Source organism: Lissotriton helveticus, chromosome 5_1 (genome assembly GCF_964261635.1).
Source record: "Lissotriton helveticus chromosome 5_1, aLisHel1.1, whole genome shotgun sequence".
NCBI classification, from domain to species: Eukaryota; Metazoa; Chordata; class Amphibia; order Caudata; family Salamandridae; genus Lissotriton; species Lissotriton helveticus.
In genome coordinates this window covers 1,961,628,438-1,961,649,410 of record NC_136065.1, presented here as the reverse complement: position 1 = coordinate 1,961,649,410, position 20,973 = coordinate 1,961,628,438, and the positions used below count along the sequence as shown (strand labels likewise).

Genomic DNA, 20,973 nt, shown 5'->3' with positions numbered 1-20,973 from the left:
GCTCTAGTGAGTCTGATCGCCAGTAGTGTCTGCCTCTGTTCAGTTGGTGTTGCGTTTCAACATGCGCAGACTTGTCCAACCACAAGAACAATGCTCCCAGATTCTTCTGATACTTTTCTACAAGCTATTACAGATCCATCTGCTTCGTCATCAGCTGATACCTTAAATCGGATCCCTTGTCCACCAATGGTCTCAGCATATTAATCTCTTGAGAGACTAATGTCACCACCATCAATATCAGGGAAAATGTAAGACTGCACTGCAGCAAGGAAATGTCTGGTTTTCTACATGTTTCATTATAAAAAGAAAATGTATGGAGCGATCACACACAAGCACAGTTTGTACCCTTTTAATTTTTCATTTTGCAATAGAAAACATACTATAAAAGCCTTGCCTCTTTCGTTTTATCATTGACCATATAATCACATATATATTCATATATTAATTGCATTTATCATTATTATCATTTCCAAGATGTTAATTATCATGTTTTTACTTCTTCTAGGTTTTAGGGTACATCTATTGTTCATTGAAGTGTAAATGACAAATGTAGGATGCATTTTTGTTTAACCGCATGTGTGCGGCGGCTTTTTTCGCGCTGTGCGGCTTTTTTTAAAAAGCCACATTACATGACGAGCTGAGCTCGTCATGAGCATGCGAGCGGCGCAACTCATGACGAGCTCAGCTCGTCATGAGCATGGAAGGGGCTAACGCCACATTTCCTTGCAATGTGAAAATCGAGTCTTCTCAAATATATTCACAGTATTTAATCAGAGCTTTGTTCTCTGCTATAAGGAGGAGTTGTGAATAAGGATTCAAGGAAGCGGATCATTGTATTTCTCGTTTATTAATATTACTCAGAACACACCGTTTTACAGAATTAAAATAAGTTAAAATAAGTTAAAAGGCATCAGGCTCCTTTCTGCTAATTTAGTTTTCTAGTAGATTCAAGAACGGCCAGATAACATTTAGAAAATGAAAGATTAGAGAGGAACTTCGTGCCAGGAGACTGAGACAAAACAGGCCAGGCAGAATTGCTTCACCTACTTTCACTGAAACCTAACGGAAGATGCAATCAGCCTGCACTTGGTGGGGGTTTATCAGTCTTCCTTCTAGCGAGATGAGAATAACAGACTTTGGGCCTGATTACAATGTCGGTCGGAGTTGCCCCCGAACAACATCGCCACGGATCCGGACCAACTGACCTCCGGTCAGCGGTCCCAACCGCATTATTACAATGCGACTGCACAAGCCCATTTCCCCATTTCCGAAACCGGCCTCAGCACCAGCTCCCATAGAGAAATGGGAGTTTGTGTAAATCCTTGCACCCTGTGGCAGGCACCGTGTGCATGGATTTACAGGGGGGCACAATAGGTCCTCCTCCCAGGCCCACAACTGTAGGCCGCGGAAGCAAGGGGGCCTTGCCGGGGGCCTCCAAAGTCGCTTTCCGACAGCCTTTCCGCGTGGGCAAGGCAAGCATGGAAAGACAGTGTGATCCCGACATTGGAAATGCCATCCCAAAGGGATTACATTGCAGTTCCGACTGGCTGACGGACTCCTTTAGCCTGTTGGAAGCCAGCCGGAATGACTAGCGGTTTGACTTCCGACTGCCTTCATCGTAATTAGGCGGTCGGAAGTCAACCAGGGATGTCTCGGAAAACCTCCGGCCTGCAGTCGGAGGCTTTCCGACTAACATCCTAATTAGGCCCTAAGTTACTGTTTGTATTACTTATAAACATTGCAGCCACTATTCAGTTTATCTTTCCAGCAGTTACAATTCAGATTGTAGGATGGTTGTAGTCCAACTGGCTTTCTGTCTCGGGTTGACACATTGAAAAAATCCTTAGTACCAGGGGATCTTGAAAACATATTTTATGGGATGTGTTCAAAACAAAATACATCCCACTCAAATTACTGCTCACTCGGCAGGAGGGTGGTTGCAGTGCAACTGACTGTCACAGTTTGGCACATTGACAGAAACCTTGGTGCCATGGGGTCTAGAAACCCTATTTTATGGGTTGTGTTCAAAATGTATCACCAAAACAATCATTACATTGCCTTGTAATCTAAATCTATGAATTTATCCTCTACAACGTATACCTTTACTTCACTTTTAAAAAAAATTCATATATGGTTTTAAGCTGGAAAAGAATAATTACAAACAGCAAAACAAATATTGCAAATATTAAATAAATGATTACAAACAAAAGTCGGAAATCTGAGGAAAAATACTATTTTTGAAATACTTTACAATAGATTACCATTACCAACCTAAGATGACGACAACAACATACCAGTACTAACAGCAACAAAAATGCATACATAAGAGTAAACAGAAACATAGTTTGAAATAACAGTTTTTAGTGACTCCAACACTGCAATACCGCAAAAACATACATAAAACAGCATCTACCATTTTGTTGTCAGTTGTGAGGAAATGCCTGACGAGAGTAGTAGTGACCTGTCATACAGACCTACCATTGTAACAATTTGTCATCTACATACAAATGAGGCTAAGTGAAAATTAATGCATTTAGAAATAATGCCCAATTACTGGGACTAAGGAAAAATATGGAAAACTAACAAATACTGTTTTTCCCTTCGTTTTGCCTCATAAATTACAAACATCTATTCCAGACCTAAACAAAAGAGGTTTCCAAAGAAAACAAAGCATTCTTCTCATAAAAGTCCATGAAGAAAAGGAGCATGAATCACCAGTCTTTTTATAGTAAATTAGAAAGAATAAGGTTTAGGTTAGTATACATTTCCTAAATACCTTTGGTTTAAAATTAAGTGAGGTGACCCAAACTGACGATGTCTTCATTACATGCATAAAGGTGAATATAAAATGTTTTGAGTTGGCGTAGAGGAACCCACAAACTGAAAGTTTTATGTTTTAAATTATATATTAAAAAAAGAGTATTTTTTATTTTCAAAAAGATAAATAATACTTTATTTAAAGAAATGTACTTACATTTTCGAGTAGAATATTAACATTCACTCTTTTTCCACACACTATCCATATCCCAATGCTGCTGAAAACCCTAATGAAGAAGAAGAAAATAACAAGGACACAAACTAAAACTCAAACCATGGAAGTAGGAAACCACGTTGAAAAGAGAAGTTTAAAAAAAATATATAATTTTAAAATGCTAAGATACTAATAATCTATAGAGACAACGATGGTTCCTGGTAGGAAATAACAGTTACACAATCAATAAATGTAAAAAGTGCAACAAAATAAAGTGCCCACATACTAATTAAAAAAATCATAGTAAATTATTACTGTAAACAAAATGACGCAAAATATTAAAAGGACTTAAAAAAACAAATACATAAATGCTGAGGGCCTCATTTATGAAAAGTGACGCATCGCTGCGAGAACACAGTGATTCGTCACTTTTCATTGCGCCTTCCTTGCGACACCAATTATGCGTCATATTTACAGTATGACGCATCATGTCCCAAGGAGTTACAGATACATCAGATTTTCTGACGTATCTGTAGGCGCAAAAATGACGCATTGCTGGAGTGTGTCACAAAAGTGACGCAACTCCAGCAATGGGTCATTACACAGGGGCAAGTCCCAGGTGAAATGTACCTGCGTCAGTCTTATGTCTGCCATGAGGAAGGCGTAAGATATTGATGCATTTGCGTCCTAGAAGTGACGCAGTGAAATCTTATAGATTTCACTGCGTCACTTCTACGACGTTTTCTTGCGTCGGAACGCCTCCCTGCATACATTATACCTGGCGCTGGTATAATGTGGTGCAGTGGTTTACAATGTGACGCATCTACCTAGATGCGTCTCTTTATAAATATGGTGCAACAAGGCTAATTTTTTAGGCCACTGGTGCGTCACAAAAAGTGACGCACCAGTGGGGCAAAAGTGACGGAAGGACTCATAAATAAGCCCCTTGGTGCTCAACCTATTACACAACAAAAACAGTTAGACAGTTCATAATGTGTTAAAAGCAAAGATACACTGGCATTGGAACAATGAGCTTTTAAGATAATCCATAAATCCAAATCAAAATGGAAAATTGCTGGTTTGAATCCCTTCTGAAGTGCCAGAAGTGTCGACCGTGTTTTGTCTCCCCCAAAGTGAAAGGGTCATCATCAGGACAAAAACAAATTTTTGAGCAAACCAAAGAATATACAAAAATATACAGAGGGCACCTTAGTTAGTACGAAAAGTAAAGAAAAGAAAAAGACCAAAACCCAAAGTAAGAATGATGCTACTTATATCCAAACAATCTATAGGCAGGTTTATTTGACACGGTCCAGAACCAATCAGTCTGACAAGAGGAACAAGCATTTGCAATGCAATAGGTCTCGCATTAGGAAAGTTTGAGCTATTGGTCTTGTAAATGACAATTATTTTTATTTATGTGTTGTTTTTGAAAATAGCTAAATTAATAGCTTTGTCATTTACAATGCCAATAGTTATAACTTTCGCAAATGTGACACCTATAACATTTGTAATGCAACATGTTTTGTATTTACGTGACTTAGATGTATTGATGTTACAAATAACAATGGCTTTTTATTTTTTTAAATAAGTAATACTTAAATAAAAGTGATTGTAATTTATAATGGCAATAGCTTAAACTTTTGTAAATAACTTTTGTGAAAATTATGCTCAGTGTATTTTATTGTGACGAAAATCCAAGAACAGAAGTGAAATATTAACATTTTTTTGTGATATTTGTAATAAAGCTTGAAACATTGAGAGAACATATTTGAACCCGTGATGCTGTGTTTGCGCTGAGTGATGCTGTTGTTGCGCTGAGTGATGCTGTGGTTGCGCTGAGTGATGCTGTGGTTGCGCTGAGTGATGCTGTGGTTGCGCTGAGTGATGTTGTGCTTGCGCTGAGTGATGCTGTGGTTGTGCTGAGTGATGCTGTGCTTGTGCTGAGTGATGCTGTGGTTGCGCTGAGTGGTGCTGTAGTGGTGCTGAGTGGTGCTGTGGTGGTGCTGAGTGATGCTGTGGTGGTGCTGAGTGGTGCTGTGGTGGTGCAGAGTGGTGCTGTGGTGGTGCTGAGTGATAATGTGGTGGTGCTGAGTGATAATGTGGTGGTGCTGAGTGATAATGTGGTGGTGCTGAGTGATTCTGGGGTAGCGCTGAGTGATGATGTGGTGATGCAGAGGGCAGAAAGACACAAAAAACGAGTCTAACAGGGGCATAAGGGCAGTAAAAAAAAAGTAGAAACGAGTCTAACAAAGGGTAGAAAGGCACAAAAATCACTTAATCGCCACATGCCTACCAAAAATGAATGTGTCCTTGTGTACGATAACTGTTCCTCATGTAAAGCACCCCAGTACTTTCGGGTCGAGTTCACACTACATAAAACTGCGAAAAAAGAAATTAATCTACACACTCCCCTGAGCTACATTAGGACATGCAGTTGCAGAGATGCCAATGTTTCTTAGAAGTCCTCGTGAACATAAACACTGCAGAAGGTAAAAGATAGCATTCCTCAGAACACATAAAAAGCAGCTCAGACATACCATATCGTAGATTGTCACGGAGCTCACAAAAGTACCAACCACAATGGAAAACATTTAAATTCATGCTCAAAAGGAATGCTCCTATTTAATTGCTTAGTCACTTACTTGTAGCATGTAGCTGCCGGCCTTTACACATATAGCTCGACATGGCTGCTTCCATCTCACGGCACTCCGGCTGGAATTGATTTGGGGGACAGGACGGGGAGATTAAATGAAGTTGAAGCCCCCCCCCCCATCTCCTTTCGTTTGGCAAAGGGAAAAAAATGCAGAAGTCGAGATGATGGTAAAAAAGGAGCCACCAGAGCAGTGATCTTATTTAATCAGATGTAGCTGCCACCCTGCATGGAAACGATTGCAGCTCTTTAAATAGAGTCCAGGGTGAAAAGTGATGTGGGGGAAGCTGGTGAGATTAAGTAAAATGTAAGCAGTGCCATGCGCTGCGGCGATAAGAGGGCGGAAAGGAACTGGGGCTTGCAGCGCTGATCCTTTGTAAAAGGGGGAACAAATTATCTGCTGAATAGGTGCACTGGCGCCATTGTTAAAATTAATGCACTGCATGGCACACTATTGACCCAAAAGACGAATCTGCAGAATAGGCATACGGGTGCCATTGTTAAAGTTGATGCGCGGCATGGTACGCTGGTGAATACATCAATAATTATTTACTGCTTAATGTAGGTGAGCCGTGCCAGGTTAACTGTGAAGCGGCAGTGGGTGCATTGTACATATAAACATAGTTAAGATTAAAGCAACGTCGCAGCGTGTGGTGAGAGCTTTTTGTAAATATAAAGTGGCCGGACAATAGGTGCTAACACCGCGTGGGATCCGGCTCGAATGACACAAGGCAGCGTTTCGCAGCTGTAGAAACAGTACAGAGCTCAGTACGATTGTACCTGACGGACAGATGCAAAGACGGCACTCAAGGCCCCGCCACCATCGTCACCTTTGCTCCCTCGTGCCAAGCAGTTTCACCCTGGAGAATAGCTCGCCGCATCAGTACTTAGGGGCTGATTAGGATAGCGGTTTTTCCGCATCCTCCGGGCCGGCGGAAGCCACCGCCGGCCCGGAGGATACTGAAAAACCGCAGCGGACCCACCAAAGACCCACCACCACATTAGGATGGCTGGTGGGTCCTGGTTTCCGTCCACAGCTTTACAACCTTTATAACCCAGGCTTACAACCGCGGCGGAAAAGCACTAATATGGTGACGGTGTCTCTCAGACACCGTCAGCCATATTAGGATGCCCAAAAAGAAATGCTTTTCCACGGCGGGATTTCCGCCGTGGAAAAGCATACGGAGCTTCAGTGCGGGGGCCCGTTGCGGGCCCCCTGGGTGAAGGGGGGGGTGCACATGGGGGGTACTATGGTACCCCCCTGCATTTGTATGCAGTAATCGGCAGGCACCGCGCTGTGCCTGCCGCTTGCTGCATACAAATGCAATGTATGCATTTTTAACATTGTGGCGGGTGCAGCTTGAAGCTGCACCCACCGCAATGTTAAAGATTGAGGATGTGACCGCCACCCAGGCGGTCACATCCTAATCTGCACGGAGGGACCGCCGCAGCCCCTGCGGACGGCCCCTCCTACTCTATGGTGGCGGACGGACTCAGGTCCGTCCGCCATCATAATCGGCCCCTTAGTCTGCACTTTTACTGCAAGGACGCCTCAGGAAATAATTAACCGAACAACCTGTGACAGACTTGAGCAAGAAGACTACACAATGCTGAACCGGCACTTTACACCTTACAGTTTTAGGTACCAATGACGGTTGTGCTACTCCATAAGCAGGGCATGAGTGGCATATATAGTTTACCCTTTTTAGTGGACTAGGCTTGAAGTACTGCAGTTGGGGGGAGGAGCAATGGTATGCAAGCAGACCATGTACAGAAACAGTGCTGTCATTATCTCAGTCAAAGGTCAGCTGCCTCAGTCCCTCATGCTAGTTTGTTTTGTTCCCTCTGTAAACTGGCACATGCGTCAGTCTGGGAGGAAACGGAGCCCAGGCGGACAGGGCAGCACATTCAAAGTGGGAAATTCAAAAATACCAAACTGGTGTCACCGTATACCACTGACAGAAGATTACACGCGTGCATCGTAATTTGTAAAAACAGACAACAGCAATACTGCCTAGCGACGCAAAATGCATAACATGGCATTCGATTATGTGAATTGTGAAGTTACCGTATCTTCTAGATGGGACGGAGTGAAAGACGCAGCCTTCCTTCCCTGAAGACACTGGTGCCCCTTTGTAGTGAAACACGAATGTAAACCCTCAGCGAACACGGAAGACAGCAAAACCGAAAGCTGAGAGTGAGAGGGCGGGGGCTGCCCGCGCATGCGCACTCTTTGCTATGGAGAACGAAGTCCGGCAGCTGAAGTCCCGAGTGCCAGGAGGGGGCCGGGTGAAGACCAGCGCTGTGGAGCTCCCATGACGAGACAGACCCAATGGCTGCCGAGGGAGAGGGACACGGACGACGCGGAAAGAGCCCGGAGTGTGGGGTGGGGATGTGTACGAATGTGTCTGTGTGTGTGTGTGCGTGTGTGTGTGCGCGTGAGCCCGTGAGTGGTGGGGGGGTTTGTGCGTGGCTGTGTGTGTGCGCGTGAGCCCGTGGGGGGGTGCGTGTGGGTGTGCGCACGTGCGCTTGTATGTGCCTGCGTCTGTGTGTGTGCCTGCCTGCCTGCATGTTTAGGTAGGAATCTGAGGCAGGGGATGTGCACGGCGCCGGGCTGGGCGTGCGCACCCACGAGGTGAAGTCGACGCGTGTGCCCGACCCCTGTCTCAGATTCCCAGGAGACGGGCAGCTATAGTTGTCGAGCTGGACGCATACTTTGCATGCTTTCTCCAGCTCGACCTAAAAAGGGAGAACAAGTTAATCTATACGGAAAAACAATTCCATAAGTCCCAGAGAGCGCCAGAGTGCTAGGATAAGTCACAATACACACAAAGTAAAGCTGCTTAACTGAAAAAACGCCAGTTAAAACACCAAGTAAAACAAGTGAAAACCACATATGCTCAAATTAGTAACCATACACCCAGTGCAAAAAACGCTTAACTAAATAAATCACCAAATAAAACAAAGAACTGCCACTAATTTAGACCACATACTCACCCTCAACACAATAAATATTGAGTTCCAGTACATCATATAATTGCTAATCATCCAATGAAAATTTCCACCAAAATAGACTAAAACACTTAAAAAACATTATTTGCATGACTTCATGAAATGACCCAAAAGAAAAAATCTTGGTACAAAACAATTAACAAGAACCTATCCTAAAATGGTAAGAGAAACGGCAAATAATGGTTCCAAGAGTAATGCTGCGGGCAGAGAGCCGACACAAAGACCCTAAGGTTGCCTCATAGCTCCACGAATGCGCTATTCCAGAATGACCACAACAAACTGGGAAACTCTCCAGAGGCATGAGCCACGGCCGGCAGGCGTCCAAAATTAAAGACGACATGTGTAGCGCCACCAGTAGTAACAACAGAAAAAAACCCTACCACTTATGAAGCCATAGGACAAGAGCACCAAAGCCATGGGCCGAAGTACCAGGGAAGCGCAAAGCATCATAATCAAAGAGGTCATCCATACAATCGACCCAAATTAGCGACGCCTACCCAGGCGGGATACAAACTTTAAGAAAATAAAAATAGGCAAACATTGCAATTAACAAAACGTGTGCCACAGAAATGTGGATGAGTGAAAATAAGAATAGAAAATTCAAGAGAAAATTACTTAGATTTCACATAGCATAACTCATTCTAGTGCCACATCTAAACAATCAATGTAAATAGTCATATAAAACAGAAGCAATCCATCAAATGTTACTACTGTATTGAATTCACCATGGACTGAAAATAAAGACGGTACAAAAGGGGATGGTGATGGACGGAGCATCTGAACCAATCAAACACTCACACCCAGTCAAATGATCAGGGTTTAATCCATCACCGTTCTTTAGCCCACTCTGCCACCCCAGTTCAGACATGGCCATATGCAAATCAGTCTGACCCTGTGCCTCATGGGAACAGTCCAGCCCGAACTGCCAAGCCATGCCTTCCCTGGACCGGAAACAAGCTTCCGAGGACCGGTTTCTGGCATTACAGCCGTCTTCAGCCCCGCTTGCTTGAATCCAGTGGCAAAGTGAGCAAGGGACTCAAGTCTGAGCATACCCTGCCACACTTATGGCGGCTAAAAGCGGTACAAAAGGGGGTGGTGATGGACGGAGCATCTGAACCAATCAAACACTCACACCCAGTCAAAAGATCTGGGTTTAATCCATCACTGTTCTTTAGCCCACTCTTCCACCCCAGTTCAGACATGGCCATATGCAAATCAGTCTGACCCTGTGCCTCATGGGAACAGTCCAGCCCGAACTGCCAAGCCATGCCTTCCCTAGACCGGAAACAAGCTTCCGAGGACCGGTTTCTGGCATTACAGCCGTCTTCAGCCCGGCTTGCTTGAATCCAGTGGCAAAGTGAGCAAGTGACTCACGTCTGAGCATACCCTGCCACACTTATGGCGGCCAAAAGCGGTAATGATAATAATAATAAACCCGATTTATATTGCGCTACTTAGCCCAAAGGGCGTCAAGGCGCCTAATCCAAATGGCTATGATGTCCACAGAGCAAGCTTATTGATAGGCTTTGATGAAACACCATGTCTTTAGTGCTTTTCTAAAAAGGGACAGTGAGGGTTGCACCTTAATGTCAGCGGGGAGAGCATTCCACAAACGGGGGGCCACGGTGGCAAAGGCCCTACCACCCCATTTGACCTTCTTGATGCGCGGGATACACAAAAGGTTCATGTTGGAAGAACGAAGGCTCCTGCTAGCAGTATAGCAGGTTAGCAGGGAGCCTAAAGCATCTGAAGGTCCTGCCAATAGTGCTCCAAAAGTCAGACACAGAATTTTAAACACAATTCTGTGCTGGATCGGGAGCCAATGGAGAGTCTTCCTGGCTAAAGTGGCCGAAAAAGAATAGGGGACGTCCAACACAAATCTTGCAGCTGCGTTCTGCACGCTCTGAAGGCGTTGAATAAGGCCCTTATTGATATCTGCATACAAAGCGTTGCAGTAATCTAGTCGAGAGGACTCCAACGCGACTACAGTCTGCTTACGTGCCTGAGGGGAGAGATAGTGAACGATTCTCCTAAGAATCCTGAAAACTCCCCAGCAGGTAGCCACAGTTCTGTTTACCTGGAGATTCATATTCATCGAGGTGTCAAAAATAACACCAAGATTCCTGGCAGAGTGCGATGGTGTAGGACAGGCTCCCAACGAAGGAGGCCACCACTCACTGGACCAGACATCCTGGTCCTTACCAAAGATCAGCACCTCAATTTTATTGCCATTCAGCTTCAGGGAATTTTGAATCATCCATTCGGAGACTGCTTGCATGCAGTTCCTGAAACTGAACGCAGCGGTGCTGACCGAATGGGCCAGGGACACCACGATCTGTGTATCATCTGCGTATGATACCACCTCCATCCCCTGCGATTTTACTAATCTAGCAAGTGGGGCCACATAGGTGTTAAACAGGGTCGGACTTAACGCCGGCCCTTGAGGAACCCCACATTGCAAAGGTTTGGCAGGGGAGAGGAACTCTCCAAGCTTGAACCTCTGCTCCCTAAGTTCTAAAAAGGAGGACAGCAGTCTGAGTGCTGGGCCCTGTAACCCTATCTCCCTCAGACGAGCTGTTAAAGTCGAGGGAGACAGGGTATCAAAGGCTGCCGTCAGGTCTAAGAGGACTAGCAGGGTGGACTGTCCTTGGTCAACCTTAGTGCGGATATTATTCATCACCATAGTACATGGTACAAAAGGGGGTGGTGATGGACGGAGCATCTGAACCAATCAAACACTCACACCCAGTCAAAAGATCTGGGTTTAATCCATCACCGTTCTTTAGCCCACTCTGCCACCCCAGTTCAGACATGGCCATATGCAAATCAGTCTGACCCTGTGCCTCATGGGAACAGTCCAGCCCGAACAGCCAAGCCATGCCTTTCCTCGACCGGAAACAAGCTTCCGAGGACCGGTTTCTGGCATTACAGCCGTCTTCAGCCCGGCTTGCTTGAATCCAGTGGCAAAGTGAGCAAGGGACTCACGTCTGAGCATACCCTCCCACACTTATGGCAGCCAAAAGCGGTACAAAAGGGGGTGGTGATGGACGGAGCATCTGAACCAATCACACACTCACACCCAGTCAAAAGATCTGGGTTTAATCCATCACCGTTCTTTAGCCCACTCTGCCACCCCAGTTCAGACATGGCCATATGCAAATCAGTCTGACCCTGTGCCTCATGGGAACAGTCCAGCCCGAACTGCCAAGCCATGCCTTCCCTGGACCGGAAACAAGCTTCCGAGGACCGGTTTCTGGCATTACAGCCGTCTTCAGCCCGGCTTGCTTGAATCCAGTGGCAAAGTGAGCAAGGGACTCACGTCTGAGCATACCCTGCCACACTTATGGCGGCCAAAAGCGGTACAAAAGGGGGTGGTGATGGACGGAGCATCTGAACCAATCAAACACTCACACCCAGTCAAAAGATCTGGGTTTAATCCATCAGGGTCAGACTGATTTGCATATAGCCATGTCTGAACTGGGGTGGCAGAGTGGGCTAAAGAACGGTGATGGATTAAACCCAGATCTTTTGACTGGGTGTGAGTGTTTGATTGGTTCAGATGCTCCGTCCATCACCACCCCCTTTTGTACCAATGCAAAGATGGCATATAGTGAGCAGACTCGATGCAAATGAAGAAGGATGGTCAAACACATCATAGCAGTGTCACAGAATTGCATTCCTCCATTGTATTGAGTCCATTTGTAATGCTATCACACTTCAGGATCCAACGACATTCAACCCGATTAAGAATGGCCAGGGTGTCACCACCTCAAATTGCCTTTGAACGTCATTTGCAGAACGATTGTGTTCCAGAAAATGGGAGGCCAAATGGGCAGAGATGACCTTACAACAAATTTTGCTTTAATGTTGTGACAGTCGTGATTTCATCTTCTGTGTAGCTTGTCCAACATAAATCAAATTGCAGAGACACCAAAAAGCATAAACAACATTTTGTGAGTTACAGTTAAACTGTTTAGTGTTGCTTGTCAATGCACTCATAATGCAATTACCGGACTTAAAATGTTCTACATCTTTATTCTGGCCTGGTAGTGATGCTAAATCAGATGATGCTTTGGAAATATGGGCATGAACCAAATGATCTCTAAGAGTTTTAACTTTCTTAAAGGAAAACAAGGGTAGGTCATTGGAAATGCCAATAGATCTAATCAGGGGCCAATGCTCTCACATTTCTAGTAATAGTAATATGTGACCAAATAGTGGTTACACATACAATCTTATTCATATTCTTCTTAGCCTTGGGGGTAAATAAGAATTTCTCATGGTAATATCAAGTGTGTTTCAAGGAGCGCTTTATCAACCTGATGGAGAAGTCCTGAGCCTCTAGTTTCTGGGACAGAACATTAGCTTAACAAAAGCAATCATCCTGAATTTGAATGCAGAGAAATTGACCATATGGGAGGCCATCTTTAAGGCAATGTATTGCAAGCAGTTGGTTTTATGTACAACCACGTTGCTAATTTGTCTTCATAGGCAACACTAGCAAGATCCAGAAATCAATGGAGCTATAGTGAAAACGTGATGTACATTTCAGACCCGCAGAAAGAGAATTTAGCCAAAGTAAGAATTCAGCAAGCAAAGTAAGGTCACCAATCCAAATAAAGAAAACATCATCTATCTATGAATCGTTTCCACAGACGTATATTCTAAAACAAAAAGGATTTGTGTCCGGATCATAAATGTTTCTCCTCTCAAAATCATAAACAAACAGAACTGCAAAGTTAAGAGCATATGAAGCCCTCATTGATGTCCTCTTTATCTGCATATAAAATTACCCATCAAATTCAAATAGTTACGCTTGGGAGAGGCATTCAGCAAGTCAATTATTAATTCAGTAGGGACAATCACAGGGCCCGAATGCTTGCAAGGTAGCTTCAATGTCGAAACATACCAACAATTCATTTTCCGGATTGAAACGTGTCCTCTATTATAATATTCATATCACCACTGTCATAAACATAGGGGTCGATAATGATGGCGGACGGACCTGCGTCCGTCCGCCACCCCCGAGGTGGAGGGACCGTCCGCAGGGGCAGCGGGGTCCCTCCGTTGGAATTAGGATGTGACCGCCACCCTGGCGTTCACATCCCGTATATTTAACATTGCGGCGGGTGCTGCATTAAGCAGCACCCGCCGCAAAGTTAAAAATACATGCTGTGGCGGACGGGCAAGGATGGCGGACAGATCGCCGTCGCCTGCATGGCGGTGGCGATCCGTCCGCCATCCTAATTGACCCCTTAGTATGTTCAACAAAATCGCTGATGAAAAACTCAATATACTTACCGAGGAGCTCAAGGACAGAGCTCAAGGACAGAGCCTCGCTGTAACGGGGCCGTGACGGGAGGCCTGGAAGACTGGTGGACCCCTGACCCTAACTCCCCTCCTTCCCCACAGACTGGCACATCGAGGGCAGAATGGGGAACACAGCCGGAACAGGACGAGGAATACAATACCGGCAACTTTAATTGGGCGTGTGATGACACCGGCGGGACCACGCCCCCGGATGCCGTAGGAAGACCTGGATGGATGAAAGAGACGGAAGCCATGTATGCCGCGTGTGACGTCACCGCGAGGGAGAGAGACGGAGCCGGAGAGGAGAGACCGAGAGCGCAGCAAGAGGAAGACGGAGAGGACGGAAGAACCGAGAGCGGAGGAGAGCCAGGAGGCCAACGACCCCGTGAACCGCCGTGCCACACTCCCGAGGGAGGAGTGTGGCTTTCTCAGGTACGGCGGCGTTGGGCAAATGCGTGGGGAGAAAGAGCGCCCCTGTGTGAATAGTGTAGATAACCCCAGTGCGTGCCTTTCCTGTGTCCTTTCCGCTTCCCTACAAACTCCCCTTCCCTTCCTAAAGTTCCTCACGTCACCCCTCCCTCCTGAGCACGAGCGCTTTGTTTGGAGTTGTACAGTTCACGGGTGCTCCCTCACAACCACTGGTCCTGCCCTGGGAAAGACGTTATCAGTCATGACACTAACGGCTTCCCTCTGTTGGTCTCCTTTCTCCTTGGGTTCCGGAACCGATGCTCCGGTGAGAAGGACGACGGGGTACCCAGGACGCCGGAACCGCTGCACCTGCGAGGAAGACGACGTGGTTACCCAGGACACCGGACATAAGACACCACCACCACGGACAAGCTGGAGTTTGCCAGAGAGAGACTAACGTTCAGAACGAAACGTACTATACAAATAAAGCCAAGTCTAAAGAAACATACCGGTCTGCAGCCTATTCCTGATAAAGAGCCCGTTCCCAGCACAGCGCCCGTTCCCAGCCCCCCTCCCTCGCCCAGACAGGTGTGCGCTGTTCATCTTTGTGAATTGTCGGAACAGTGTACGAAATCAGTGTCCTAGAATATTTAGAGTTGAGATAGTTGAACGCATTAGGCCTAAAATCAATCTGATATCTCTTATTCTTTTCTGGATGTCTGACAAGGAACAAGAAGTAAATAGTGGTTGGGAGTAGGTAGTTGGTGTTGGATCTCGTCTTTGTAAGTGGCCACTTTCTGGATGACTACACCCCCACCCTTGTCAGCATGTTATATTATTAAGGTCCTGTTCTCTCTCAGAACCAACAAATCCTGCATTTCTTCCAAAGTGATGTTATATGGAATATAGTCATGTTTTTCTTTAAGACTGCTAACCGCTTTCAGGACCACAGTTTAAAATGCAGGGCATTCTACTGGCATCTTGCTACTTGGAAAATTAAAAGAGGGTGGTGTCATGACCTGGCAGTAGGCATTAGGACCCTGGGGTCAAGGATGTGCGGAGCGGACACCGGACACCACATCCGGTCAAGAAGAGGGGCGACACATAGAGGAGGGCAAGGGACCAGGAGCAGGACGTAGGACATGCTGTGTGAAACTAGATAATAAAGATACCTGAAAGAAGCAAACTGCGTCGAGCAATCCTTGGGGGGCCATCAGGATACTACAACTGGCGACGAAGGACGGACTGAATCCACGTGTGTGCTGCCTACCTCGCAATTTTTTTAAACCAGGAGCCCACCCTGGATCGCGTCGTGTGCAGAAAGAAGATTGCAGCGAAGCCAGGAGCCCACCCTGGTTCGCGCCACTGGGAAGAGCACCGACGTGGGAGCCCACCCCGACCGCTGCAGAAGAAACATCCCAAATGCCCGGTAAGCGCCGAGCGTGAGCGCGGGACTTGAAGGAATTAGAGCCTCGGCGGCCATTTTGAGGACAGGTAAATAGAGCCAATCAGCGCGCGAGAATACCGAGCGGCCATCTTTAAACCAGGCAACGCTCGGATTGGTCCCGAAGTCTCGAGAGAGTCTCGGCGGCCATCTTGGAGTCAGGCGAAAAGGACCAATCGGAAAGAGGAAAGGGCCGGCGGCCATTTTGAGGCCAAGCAAAATCGAATATAATAGAAAGAGTGCCAAAAAGAGCACCAGCAGAGTGGAAAATGCCCAAATAAACTGAAAAAGAGCCTAAATAAGTAAAGAAAGTGGCCAACAAAGGAAAATAGAACAAGAAAGAACAATTAAATGAAAAAGAAACAGAGAGACAACAAAAGAGAAAGATGAAAAGAAGTTAAGGAAGGCACAAAGAGATGCCACAAAGAGACAGTCAATAGAAAATAACAGAAAGTCAAGTGTAAACAGCGAAAGAAAAAAAAAAGAAAGCACAGGGGCCATAAAGAGCACAAAGTAAAAGAAAATGGTAGACCCATGGCAGAGCGCCCAATATCGCCGACCTCTCCCATTCAACCTCTCAGAGCCACAAGTGGGAATAAGATGGGAGCGATGGGTCAGAAGATTTGAAAGGTACATGGAGGCCACTGATGTAACAGAGGCCAAGCAACTAGGTCTGTTCCTCAATCTAGTGGGTGATGAAGTAGATGACCTACTGGTGACCCCACCAGAAGATGAGATATCAACATACAAAGACCTAATAAAGTGCCTAACAAACATATTTGATCCGCAAAGAAACATTGATTTCGAGCGCTACACTTTCACCATAGCATTCCAACATGCGGACGAGTCGCTAGATGATTTTGCGACGCGACTAAGGAAATTAGTGACTCACTGCGACTTCGACAAGTACGACAACGAACAAACGATTCGCCTACGCATCATTGAAGGGTGCCTTGACACGGATTTCCGCACAAGAATTCTGAAAGAACCGACATCACTGGGGAAGATCCTGTCACTAGCGAGGGCTGAGGCAAGAGCGACGGTACAAGCAAAGCAAATGGAGCTGGGAAAAGAACGACGAGTTGAACAGGCACACCGCATGAAGGAGAGCAACCGCAGAAGTAACTGGAAGAAGGGGCAAAATGAAGAAGAGAAAAAAAAACAACCTGGATCAACATGCTACAGATGTGGACTTGAGTTCCACACAGAGGCACATGCCCAGCGTTTGGCAAAACATGCAGAAAGTGCAACAGGAGCAACCACTTTGCCAGTGTATACCAGGGGCTGCAATTTAGAGGTGAAAGAGGAAGACCGCGGATGACAACAAGCAGACATGTCAGACATGTGGAGACCGCAAACTGAAGTTCCTCGATAGAGTCAGGAGACGAAGGGGAAGAAGAAAAAGTAGAACGACTGTACCTCATGTCAGACACAGCTGCCATGCCCATGGATGAAGGCAGGACTGTTGAAAGCATTCGCCTCGTGGACAAAAGCACCATAAGGAAGAAGGAGTCGGTAGCCATAGACGTGGGACCACACAGAACACAGTTTGTGCTAGACAGCGGCGCAACATGCAACATCATGTGTGTGTCGGAACACGAGAAGATGGAATTTAAACCAGCGCTGAAACCGTTGAAAGTCGAGGTGTTCACATGGGGGTCAAGAAAAGCAGTGAAAAACCTGGGAAAATTTACAGAGAACTTAACCTACAAAAGTACAACGATAAAAGAAGAGATTCGCGTACTGAGAGGTGACATTCCAGCGCCGTGCCTGCTAAGCAATGTCACAGCCCAAGTGATGGGCCTGCTCGAAATGACCTATAGCATGTCAGAAAAAAAAGCATCTTGAAGGAATATCCCAAATTACTGCAAGGACTGGGGAAGCTAAAGGGGCGCCAAATAACGGTGCACATTGACGAAACAATAAAGCCGGTAGCTCAACACCACCAGCGAGTGTCAATACACCTGCAACCGCAAGTAGAAGAGATTGAAGCACTGCTCAAACAGGACATCATAAAACCAGCCGAAGGACCAACGCCCTGGGTATCGCCAATAGTGGCAGTACCAAAGAAAAACACGTCCAAAATTCGCATCTGTGTTGACATGAGAGTACCAAACACAGCAATTGAACGGGAAAGACACCCTGGACCTCACCTCGATGATATGATCAGCTGCCTAACAGGCACAAGACGGTTCTCCAAACTAGACTTGTGCAAAGGATATCACCAGCTAGAGCTCGACCCGCAGTCCAGGTATATCACGACGTTCTCCATATATATATATATACAAAATTCAGAACCTTGCTCTAATGAAGATATCTCAGCAGATGACAAAACACTATCAGACAAGTTGAAGATAGGGATAAACTCAGAAGGATTATCATCTTTTACTGAGGGGGTCCCTAGTGGTGTAACTTTCTCCTTGTTTGTCTTTCTCGTGGAAATTCTAATGTTGTCCCGGGCTGCCCCTGTTGATTATGCGTACTAATAATGACATCCAATATAAAACATGCAATAGATATTTCACAGTATCCTATTCTCCACTTTCAACAGCTCAAGTGAAACATAAAATGGAGCTTATGTATCCAGCTGTATGTATTCAACCCAAAATGAGGGAACAAACTATTGTCATACAAAGGATATATTTATTGTAGGGAAAAGAACAGAGAACCAAGGGGTCACAGGAAATGAGTGAACTAGTTCTCTGCATGGGCAGAGTGGTTACTCTAGAGGACTATTTGGAGGGGCTCTCAGAGCATAACCACTCAGTACCCCTCTGCTATTGAAGTTGTGGACAGAGAAGAAGTTCAAGAAATAAAGACTATTGCTAGCACATCCAGTGAGCCATCAGTCATATAATAAAAGACATTTCCCAAAATATTCCCCAAAATGCGGCTAGAGAAATGCCTGCCATAACCAATCTAAAACAATTAAAAACAGAAAAGGGCAAGTAAGTAGAGTCCTACCTCCCTACCTCAAAAATGTCCATCACATTAGCATTTCTGAAGTCCTCACAGACATTAAACCCCTTTGATGCGCATGACGGATTGGTTCCATTCCGTCCTCTGCACATCCACCAAATCCCTCTGCTGTTTACAGCCCCATAGCACCTAGGCCGACAGGAGAGGTATCACTGGAAAACGGGAGAATCTCCCTAGTGGATCCCAGCTTGAGAAAATGCATTTACAAGTTCCTAAAGGAATTATTTCATATGTGCGTGACTGACTGTATAAGTGAGTGATTGAACGTGTCTTACTGAATGCACCGGTTAGTAACTAAACAGTGTAAAAGTCTGTATTAGTCTTTCCGTTGGTGTGTAAGCAACTGCATGGGTTGCTGAATAGCTACATGAGTGTCTATATAATTTATTGATTTGTTGTCTGAGTATCTGTATGGGTTCCTGAGTGTTTGTGTGGGTGGGTGCATGGGGGAGTGTATGAGTCTGTGCATAGATGTCTGAGCGGGTGATTCAGTGCTTGAATGGATTAAAAAGTGCATCTGGGAAGGACTGTATGGGTGAGTTAGTGTGTGTATGGGTGTGTTGGTGAGTGAATGAATGTCTCAGTAGTATATCAGTGACTAACTATATATGTTTTAAGGCACTATATGTGAGTGTTGGAGTATATAAATGAGTATACGTGAGACTAAGTTATTTGAAGAGGGCATGTATAAATAAGTGTCTGCTTCTATCAGTGATTGTAGAAGACAGTAAATATGTGTTAGTATCTGTATAAATAACTGATGTGGTATGTCTAAAAACAACGAGGTTGGTGTGTATAACTGTATACATGAGTAAATGGGTATGTGATTGATTCTTTGCTTTACTGACTAGGTGTGTGAGTAACTCCATGGATGAGTGGCAGTGTGACTGCATGTATAGATGTATGAGTGCATATTACAGTCCTGTATTGAAGAGTAACTAGAAGTATAAGTGACTGTGTGTTGACCTAGGAAATAGTGAGTGGTATGTAGTATATGGCATTCTTGTGTGTATGGTTTCAAAAATAGTAGTTTGTATTTTAGAATGGGTGTATCAAAGTTTATATTAGAGCATCAGTATGTGCATCAGATTATCACGTGGATGATGTCATGAGTGATGTCATCAGTAAAGTTATTTAAGATGTCATCAGTGACATCATCAGTGAGGTCACTGACCATGTCATGAGTGATGTAAGATGTGACATCATCAGCAGTGCATTGGGCGGGCACGAGTTATAGTTAGCTCAACTAACTATAACAGGCGAATTTCTCTGGTTTTATATGAGTCAAATGTCCAACCTTTTAAATGCTATTTCCTAACTATAAAGTCTGTAAAACCTATGTTTTTTCCACTGAATTTCGAAGGTTTTTTAAATGTTAATTTCAAATTTTAATGTTTATAAAACCTATATTTTTTCTATTACTTTTTAAAATATTTTGGAACTCTATTATACTTTTTTTTTTACTTTAAAAATGATGTAATGTTTTATATCTTCCCTAAAAAATATGTATTTTAAGTTTTTTTGTGAAAACTGCACTCCCATACCGGTAGCGTACCAATCTCCATCAGCACGCAAATCCGATCCACCATATTGCTAAACTCGTAAATGATGCGCATTTCGTAACTGACGAGTTTGTGGCACCGCGTCCCGCATAACATCATATACTCATGATGACGCCCCAGCTGCTACTTTGGTATCCGACAGGTACGCATTACCAAGTCACGTGTTACGTCATGTATGTATGGGGTCGCAGCTGCTGCACGTTGCGTATGCGACGAGTACACGCTGCCAGGCCCTGTGTTAAGTCACACACGTATAGTGTCGCGCCGGGTACGCCATTCCCTCGTTTTTTTTTTTGTCTCAAAAGTATATCTAAATAACTGTAAAGTGTATATAGGAGCAAGCGATAATCTAAAATATTTAAACATTTATATATTTCTACTGTAATAAACTTATATTATGACAATTATATTTTGTCAAAATCACGTTGAGTGTGGCCTCCTTGCGCGCTCGGTGCGCGATTGCCACGTGACCTTAAAACAAAGCATTTGATTTGTTTATAACATTCCCTATTGTAACAGTTAGAAAACCGCACCCATTTTAGTCATTCTCTCTACAAAGTTTGATGAGAGACACCTCTTCTGCCTAGAGAGCTTTTTTGAATACTTTTTCCTGTATACACATATCTTATACTAC

The 20,973-nt window shown here is 44.9% G+C and overlaps 1 long non-coding RNA gene across 1 annotated transcript in view; it reads right to left on the bottom strand.

The window, feature by feature from the left end:
• Positions 1-2,973: 2,973 nt before the first annotated feature.
• Positions 2,974-20,973, bottom strand: part of LOC144753912 (uncharacterized) — an 804,407-nt gene continuing 786,407 nt past the window's right edge. The window contains exon 7 of the long non-coding RNA XR_013594598.1: positions 2,974-3,044. This is a non-coding gene — a long non-coding RNA (uncharacterized LOC144753912). The remainder of the gene's footprint in view (positions 3,045-20,973) is intronic.